The 6,617-nt window shown below is 42.6% G+C and overlaps 1 long non-coding RNA gene across 16 annotated transcripts; it reads left to right on the plus strand.

Annotated features, from left to right (window-relative positions):
* LOC119339858 lies at nucleotides 1–5,778 on the plus strand. Of its 16 annotated transcripts, none has more exons than XR_005164232.1 (12): nucleotides 1–410; nucleotides 502–867; nucleotides 969–1,180; nucleotides 1,288–1,381; nucleotides 1,450–1,658; nucleotides 1,818–1,895; nucleotides 2,284–2,406; nucleotides 2,571–2,707; nucleotides 2,868–2,943; nucleotides 3,189–3,262; nucleotides 3,353–3,920; nucleotides 4,458–5,778. It is a non-coding gene; the product is annotated as an uncharacterized LOC119339858 (long non-coding RNA). The 16 variants fall into 16 exon arrangements; XR_005164235.1 differs by lacking the exon at nucleotides 2,868–2,943 and having other exon boundaries at nucleotides 3,353–3,658; nucleotides 3,756–3,920; XR_005164237.1 differs by lacking the exon at nucleotides 2,868–2,943 and having other exon boundaries at nucleotides 3,353–3,658; nucleotides 3,831–3,920.
* Nucleotides 5,779–6,617: the final 839 nt, after the last annotated feature.

Genomic DNA, 6,617 nt, shown 5'->3' on the forward strand with positions numbered 1-6,617 from the left:
AAACCATGGACCCCATCCTTCGTTGCCCCCTCCCATCGATCCCATCGACCCCCGCCGCCGCCGTCCGAGGGGGAGACGACGCCACCGCCGCCGTTCGAGGGGGAGACGACGCCGCCGCCGCCTCTGCAAGGCAGGGCGGTTTGAATCCTGCCGCCGCCGAACTCCGGATCTCCTCGATCTCCTCGATCTCAAGCGCCGGCAGCATCACCTGGATCTCCTCGAGCCAGGGCCCTCCGCGCGCCAGCACCTTCCCCATCGCGCGCGATCTGTCCGCTCCGACACACGGTGAGCGCGCTACCGCCGCCTTGTCACCGACGTCCTGATCCATCAGCGGCAATGGCGGCTCCTTCTGGCGGATCAAGGCGCGGAGACCCGTGGGATCCCCTCCTTCGGCAGGACCTCCTCATCTGGTGAGATCCCCTTCCCATATATGATGCCTCAAACCGTTCGGCAAGCACCAATAAGCTTTTTTTACTGAGTAATTAATGTATTGAATGCAAGATTGCATTCTTGCACGGATAGAGAGTGGAACACCACCTTCAGTTTCTCATCTGATCCCACTTGTGGACTCCATGAATGAAGTAAGATAACAATCCATTGGTCAATTACATTGCCTCTTTAGATGGTTTTTAGTGGGCATCAGACTTGGTTTAGATGGCTTTTGTTGTGAAAGAAAACTATCTTTCTAAAGACTGTACTCTGAATCTTACATCTCATACTTGATTATTTTTTTGCATAATTTTTTTTGGGCCTGATGTGTATCCAACGGCATGTGAGATTAAAGATTTGCATGAGACTGACGATTGTGATTTTGGCCCTGTACTGAATAATTTTGGGAGCGACTGGATGATGATGATTACAAGCCAGGTAACCGAAAGAGTCCTTCTGCCCGTTGGCTAGCTAGCTGTTCTTGTCTTACCATTATATGTCTTCCTTAATATTGATTTGTGAATTATTTCTTTTTTCAGACTATGCAGGAGGACTGCATGTGATGAGTTAAGGCACAAGAACTACGACCATTTTAGCTCCAGCAGTAAGTACACAACTAATCAACAATGCATTTTCACGACCCAGACTTCTGCATTCTGGTTGACAGGCTCGCTGGCACAACCACATAATCTCATGCATTCAAATTGCTAGCTACACGAAATACGCCCAGATCTACGAGTAGGAATCCAAGGTAACACTTATTGCTTACAAGTATTTACTTCATTTTTCTTCATGTAAAAAGAGAATGCAAGCTGAAATATAAAGTCTGCAGATTCCTCATGTATGTTCAATTTCCAGAATAGGAAGAACCATACCAACAACATACATACATATTACAGTTCTGCATTTTAAATTTGAAGACCAAGGCAAAGCCCGATCGATGTAATTGGAGGTGAATGTATGTTTTCTTGCTTGTATTTAATCTTAGAAAACAGAATCTCATCAAGTGAAAATCTGCAGGCATTGCAGTCCAATTGTTCGATTGTAACCAGACGTGTGACTGAATATTGCTTCGAACATGTGATTCTGCAAAGTTGAGGAAGTTGAGGAAGTATGGACTCAGATGCTTTAAGGGTTTGTTTCCATACTGTGGGACAGCAGGATCTGAGTCCCACTATGAGGGATCAACCTTCAGAGATCAGCTACCGGCGTCATACTGCCCCCACAAGGTAAACCCGCCATTTATCTGGGGTCCCAAATTGCAGTGTTTGTCCCTCTTCTTATTAGTCTCTGCGATTTCATTCTTTAGCATATGATGTGGTAGACCGTTTAATCAATTTTCGTGGAGTAAGTAGATGATGCAGATGACAGTTCTACCTCTCTGACAGAAACAAGAACTTTCTAACCAAGGGCATACCTACAAGACAGCAGGAAGTCCTAAGGCACGCATCACACATTCACAAAAGGTATGGAGCTGATATTTTAGATTAGTCTGAAGCTTTGAACCTTACCAACGCCCGTGATTTGACTCTTGGTTCTTGTGATGTCTGAATGAAGTACCAGCAGCCAATCTATGAATGATTTCTCATAGTATGTTACATGCTCTGATGTGATTTATGGCAGTTGTGTTCATCGTTTAACCGATCTAGCAATCTATCTTCAGTTCACTCGAATTGTTTCTTGTTTTGTGGTTACATCTTACATGCATGGTTTGTAGAAGTAAGGGTCCATCTAGCAATCTATTTTCAGTTAGCTAACTACTCCCTCCGTTCCGATTTACTCGTCGTGGTTTTAGTTCTAAATTTGGTGCTATTATTATTCTTAATTTCCTATATTAAAGAAGTATGTTGCCAGCAACCTACTCGGGTCCTCCCTGTGCACATCTGGTGGTGGCTCCTCCTTCTACTTCTTCATGTGCAGATCTATTGGTGGCTCCTCCTCCCCTCCATAGATCTTTATATTTTGCCATTGCTAAAGGTACATGCCTTCATCCTAGAAGAGCCTGATTTTTCTTTTGATTGCATACATCATTAGCTTGCCAGTTTAATAGTCAAATAGGAAATCAAGTTCTTCCTAAGATCATGAACGGATTTTCTATAGTTTGGTTGCAAACTTAATGAACCGGTTCCTCAACATTCCAGATTGTGATGATAAGGTTCACAGGAGATGCAGGTACGTCTTCTGTCCAGAAAGGATAAATTGGTGTCCATTTGACCACAAGCATATGATCTTTGCTCCACAAGGTTGTACTTTGACAAGGCATGATGCTCTTTTTTGTGTAAGTTGACGAACTCTGGTGAATGAATTGCATTTTGTTTCCTTTAATCATGACAGTGTACACGAGTATTTGGCTAATTATTATTGCTTAATTTATGTTTCCATCAAAACAGCGAATTTGCATACGTCTAATTGATATTTGAACTGATGGTATAAAGTAGTTTTGATCTCAAAATATTGAGAAGACATGGATTCAACTAGGGAGGAGTAGAGGAAGACCATGCAAATGAGGGATATGTAAGATATGTGTCCTAGCACCTTTCATAAGGAGTTTTTTTAAGGAGATGTTCATAATAAACCAATTCTGAAAGTGACTTTTCTAGCAAGCATCTAGCAAGGGTGACATGGCATGTATCATCACAAATATACAATGACAAGTGATGTGTATTTGTTCTTCCATTGTTACTTTGGGTTTATTTTAACATATCTCCATAGTGATTTGCTACAAGTTAATTATTTTTGTTTTTTGTTTTTTGTGAAAGTTTTGGCGGGCTGTGAGCTGGATGTGCTATTAGTCATGGTGCCGAGCTTGGATTGAGGAGATGGATAGAAGAAGGTGATTTTTTTCGCACTATGCAATGTTGTACTCCATGACATGAATTGATGATTGTTTCTCCTCGACGCATGCTTGCTTCATCGGTGACAGGTCAATGCGCTTGAGGAGGCGGCAATAGCACACCTGTGGTCCAAATCTAGGTGAATTATTGTGGCTGATCTAGAGGCCTGTCTAGAGAACGGCAGGGCCACAACGTTCGTGCAGCGGTGGCTGTACACACCATCCGGAGGCGAGCAACGGCTGCGCTGGCAGCCGCTTGGAAGGGAAGCGAAGGTCATGGAGGAGGAGGCTATGCATGGCCGAGGAGCAGGTCGTGCGCTGCCGCAGGGACGGGAGAGCCGGCGCCGGCTCCAAGTACGCCATCATCCAAGTTGCACTTGGGCTTCCCTCCAGCAGGTCCACACCGTATCTTAGGTCATGATCGGGCTGACAGCGGTTTGTCCACTACACTCGACCATGTGCTCAGCTGACCTCGATGCCCATATTTTCCTAGACACCATGGCACGAGTACCAACCTCACAGGCTGAACTGATGGATGTTGGTATTTTGATCTTGCTATGTCAAATAGTATGATGTAATCTATGGAGCTGAAGCTATAGCTAGATCTTGATCTTACTGTCATATCCGTGTCAAGCACAAGCCGGCGCCTCTATTTCCGGTGAGGCCAACCATCTAAAATACCTCCTCCATCTTAAATCCATTGATATACTTTTTTGTTACAGGCTTTTTATATATAGATATTAGAATTGGCACTATTTGGAAATATCGCTTAACTGTTGGACCCTTTTTGCAGTATACATCTTGGCTGGCCTCAACATATAGTTTTTTTCTCAAATTATGGGTTTTCTTCTTCTCTCTGTTTGTGCATGGTTTGCTTCTGGTGATCCGTAATGTCAGCGGTGTTGCTGCTTCTAACTTCTACCGATCCATAACAAGTGCATACTATTTCGTTTGGATGGATCTTTATATATTTCACATTTAGTAGAAAAGTTTAGTATGTGAACAGATGGTACTATTGCGGATTCTTTAACATTTTCATGTCTGATGGCATGAACTTATCCATAGTAGGTACATGCAAAGGAACTTGACAAGAGAACAATACTCTTTTGAACAAGGCTAATTTGTTACCTTTAAATATCAGGTCCACACCACACACACACACCGTAAAAGAGAGATTTATATGTATCTTTTGCAGGATTGACAGCACACGATGAGAAGAAGACATGGTTTACCTCAGAGCTGGGGACTACAGAGGATAGCGTCTTTGTGAATTCAGATAAGAATAATATTGTAAGGTGGCAAGGTATCATGTATACAATCAAGCATTGCAAAGGACTAGCTACTGCCTTGTTTATTTTTTTATGATTGCCCAAAATTTTCTTACTAGAATTTTGAGAAGTTTGGCCATCAGTTCTACTGCTTGGTCATTTTATATATCATGTTGTAGTCTTTCTTTTAATACAAGGTAATATTAATACCATCCATGTACTTTTGTGTTTGCTGTCCAGTACATGGTGACTAATTTTCATATACATTTTGTTTCATATTATCCATGAATATGTTTTTTGTGCTAAAACAAAAATATGGGGGACTGGTCAGCATGCTAGGTCAGAGCAAAGCAAAAACCCGTATAAATGAGTCCCAAGGAGCAAAGATCATTATGTAGAATAGAATATTTTTGCTCCATGAAACCTTCTGGGCTCCATAAATTGTGTTTTTGTGCTCATGCTTGTGCACATTCTATAATTTTGATTCGTTGTTCAGGCATTTGGAGTTCACAGTTATCTAAGTTTCTCTTATGTGTGTTTTCGAAGAATTTGATACTTTAGAGTCTTTCTATTATATTATCTTTGAATCTACTTAGAATAGATTAGTAGTATGATATAGTGAAGTAATCTAATTCAATTTCCTTTTTCATTGCAACCACTTAATTTCAATTGGGTCAAAATAAAAAAGTCGAAGACAATTTTTTTCAGCCATAAGTAGAACACCAGAGCTAATTGATACACCATTTTGAAAATTGATACACTGTTGCAGGGAGAGCACCGCACGCAACAGTGGTCAAGGGCTTAGTGTCTGTTGACCTCGTCCGTGGCCGCTGTTGGTCGGTGAAGGAGGCATGCATGAGGTGGTGCAAGGGCATGCTGGTGACGGAGTCGCGCATGGTGAGGCCGGGTGAGTAACGCTCGGGAACTGCCGGGCGCTCAGACTGACGCGGGATGGGGTTGGCGCGGTGACTCAAGGAGGAGGATGTAGTTATGGGGGAGGGAGTGACGATGGAGGGGCTTCGATGGCCCGATGAGACCCTACATCATAATCAAGGAGGACCCTACATCTAAAGGAAACAGAGCAATCTATATCATTAGTCTATTACTGGATTTCTAGAAGGAAAAAGGGATAAATGGTTGTTTCTGCTACTCTACATTTGCTTTAAAATTGGTGTACATATATCAAGAAGAACTTGGTTGCAAAAGTGATCAAACATAAGAGAAAACACAAACACATTGGTTTTGTAATTAAATGCCTAAGATCTTATAATTTTGAATTAAATTGTTTGATTATACAATCAGTTCACATTATTTGGTGTAGCATGTTGTTTAACATTTTAGAGTTCCATCCTTTTTAGTAACGAAATAATGACGAACTCATATTAGTGGATCCATAAAAGTGTATGATATTAGTTTGGCGAGGTTATATAGCAAGGCAATTCTTGTTTGACGAGAATAATGAAAGCAGCAAAAGAAGATAAATTTGGAAAGAAGAGACATTTTTTCGCTCGAAGGTGGGGCTGTAAGGAATCCGTGGCATGAGTAAACAAAAGCATCTTGGCCGCCATATAGAAAAACATCTTGGTTGCCTCCTCTCTATCTCGCTCATCTTGTTGCCAGGCATGGAAGAGAGGAGGGAGAGCCGAGGAGCGTGGTGGCCTCTGGCTGTTGCCCGACAAAAGGTAAAGGTTGTGGCACGACTGCCCGTTGCAATGTGCTTGTTTCCCTCCTTACACCCCCACGTCCAACTCGATCTTGGCTATCGCAACGCCGTAGATGACCAAGTTTAGCGCCCGCGCCCGCCGCCCTCTTGTGAATGGCCAACTGATGGCCGAAGGTGGGGAAGGCTTCGATAGTATGATGTGTGTTAGGTGATTGTCAAGAAAAAGATGTGAGTTAGGCATTGTTCTTGATTATTTTAGCTCTGTGAGTAGCGTCTTAAATTTTTTCAAAAGCCCGTGGCAACGCACGGGCGTTTTACTAGTCCTATATAGGAGAAGACATAAGAGCGAACCAGCCTATGGTTGAATGGTTAGAAGGACAGTGGTATCTCCAGCCCACCAGGGTTCAAGTCCTATATTTGACAC

This window comes from Triticum dicoccoides, chromosome 7B, assembly GCF_002162155.2.
Source record: "Triticum dicoccoides isolate Atlit2015 ecotype Zavitan chromosome 7B, WEW_v2.0, whole genome shotgun sequence".
NCBI classification, from domain to species: domain Eukaryota; kingdom Viridiplantae; phylum Streptophyta; class Magnoliopsida; order Poales; family Poaceae; genus Triticum; species Triticum dicoccoides.